Raw genomic sequence first — 2,606 nt, 5'->3', positions numbered from 1 at the left:
AAGAGAGATAAAGGGAGAAAGGAATATGGATGGAGATTGTATGGTGTTTGTGTGTGTATATATATGTATGTGTGTGTATCTATCTTTATTTATATTTATATTTACATTCATTTATAAATACACTTATATATATATATATATATATTTATATATATATATATATTTATATATATATATATATATATATATATATATATATATAACCAAGTGAGATATTACCTCAGTCAATAAAAAAATCAACAGAGGTGGATTAGCTGTAAAGATTTTACGATCGGTAAAACGGTAGAGTGAGAGAGAGTGAGGAATGGAGCGGGGAAGAGAGAGAGAGAGAGAGAGAGAGAGAGAGAGAGAGAGAGAGAGAGAAAGAGAGAGAGGAGAGAGGAGAGAGGAGAGAGCGAGAGCGAGAGGGGAGAGAGAGAGAGAGAGAGAGAGAGAGAGAGAGAGAGAGAAAGAGAGAGAGGAGAGAGGAGAGAGCGAGAGCGAGAGCGAGAGCAAGAGCGAGAGCGAGAGAGAGAGAGAGAGAGAGAGAGAGAGAGAGAGAGACCAAGAAATAGAGAGGGAGAGGGAGAGAGAGAGAGAGAGAAAGAGAAAAAGAGAGAGAGAGCGAGAGAGAGAGAGAGAGAGAGAGAGAGAGAGAGAGAGAGAGAGAGAGAGAGAGAGAGAGAGAGAGAGACCAAGAAATAGAGAGGGAGAGGGAGAAATAGAGAGAGAGAGAGAGAGCGAGAGCACAAGAGAGAAAGAGAGAGAGAGAGAGCGAGATAGAGAGAGAGAGAGAGAGAGAGAAGACATGCACACACAAATAAGTAGATGGAGAAATAAATATACATAAATATACATAGATAGATAGACAGATAGATATAGAGATAGATATATACATATACCCATACATTATTTTATCTCTCTAGGTAACATTTTACGTATTTTGATAATTATTTTGATCAACATTACTATCATCATCATTACCATCACCATCACTATCATTAACATTACCATCACCATCACCATCACCACCAACGTTCCTCAACCATCAACCATTAACCGAAAAAAGAAAAAAAAAAATTCACAAACTTCCCCATCAACCTCACCCCCCCCCCCCCCCCCCGCCCCAAGCCTCAATTACAAATTATCCAGAATTCGGATAAATATACATAAATATACATAGATATAAATAGCCATGATGTGCGATAATTTCCTTATATTTCGCCAGAAAACCATTAAAAAAAATATATATTTTAAAAAGTCAAAATACTCATATTTCTAAAGATGTCATTTTTAACTTTGATAACAACAAAGAAAATATTGAAATAGGCCAGGATTTGATAATACCAAAGGAAAAAATAAAGAATGTTTATTTTGAATGTTTATACGATTTGTGTGATAATAGGTGATAATAATCATTGCAATGGATTTGTGCAAGATATTTTTGCAATGTTTTAGAATACTTTAGAATTTGTTATCATTTTGTATCCTTTGTTTTCCCGTGTTTACGTTTTCCTCTTCTCCCTTCTTTATTTTCTTTATTTTTATTATTGCATTTCTTCTTTTCTCTTCTTTATTTTCTTTCTTCTTCTTATTGCATTTCTTCTTTTCTCTTCTTTATTTTCTTTATTCTTATTATTACATTTCTTCTTTTCTCTTCTTTATTTTCTTTCTTCTTCTTATTGCATTTCTTCTTTTCTCTTCTCTTCTTAATTTTCTCCGTTTTTTTTGGGGGGGGTCTCTTTCGCTTGCCTGCCTCCCTTTCTCTTCTCTCTCTCTCTCTCTCTCTCTCTCTCTCTCTCTCTCTCTCTCTCTCTCTCTCTCTCTCTCTCTCTATCTATCTATCTATCTATCTATCTATCTATCTCTATCTTTCTCTCTTTCTCTCTCTCGCCCTCCCTCCCTCTCCCCCTCCCTCCCTCCCTCTCTCTCTCTCTCTTTCTCTCTATCTATCTGTTTATCTATCTATTTATTCCTCCTCTCTCTCTTTCTCTCATACCAATTTCCATCTCAACAATTATAATTCCAATAAGACGAAACGACAATATAACTACAAACAATAATAACAAAAAGAATCAAATTCCATCAGATATTTATAAACAATTATCTTATTATCTTTATTATCTTTCTCATTTCTTTCTTTCTTTTCACTTCTTCCCCCCCCCCCCCCTTATTTTGGGGGACTGTTTTCTTTTATCCTTTTCTGTGTTCGAAGGTGGAATTAGTAAAAGAAGTAAAAATTAACCTAAAATTGTTAATTATATGTAGTAAACATGCGTCTCACATTGAATTTATCATCATCACGGTAATGATGATAAAATTACCATCATCATCATCATCAACATCGACATCATCATCATCATTACCATCATCATCATCATCATTATTATCATTATTATCATTATTATTATAATTGTTGTTGTTGCTGTTGTTGTTGTTGTTCATTTATTCAAATTCATGGTAAGGCAACCACTTATCTTCATGTGCTTCAATTCGCTTATTCTTTAACAAACAAAATTATCTCTCATCAATTACATATTTTCGCCGTTTATCACTAAGACCTTGTTATGCAAAGTACATATCCTCCGCATCATTCAGTATATATATCATGTATTTACGAATCGGAA

This window comes from Penaeus chinensis, chromosome 1 (assembly GCF_019202785.1).
Source record: "Penaeus chinensis breed Huanghai No. 1 chromosome 1, ASM1920278v2, whole genome shotgun sequence".
Taxonomy (NCBI): Eukaryota; Metazoa; Arthropoda; class Malacostraca; order Decapoda; family Penaeidae; genus Penaeus; species Penaeus chinensis.
This window is presented reverse-complemented; position numbering follows the sequence as displayed.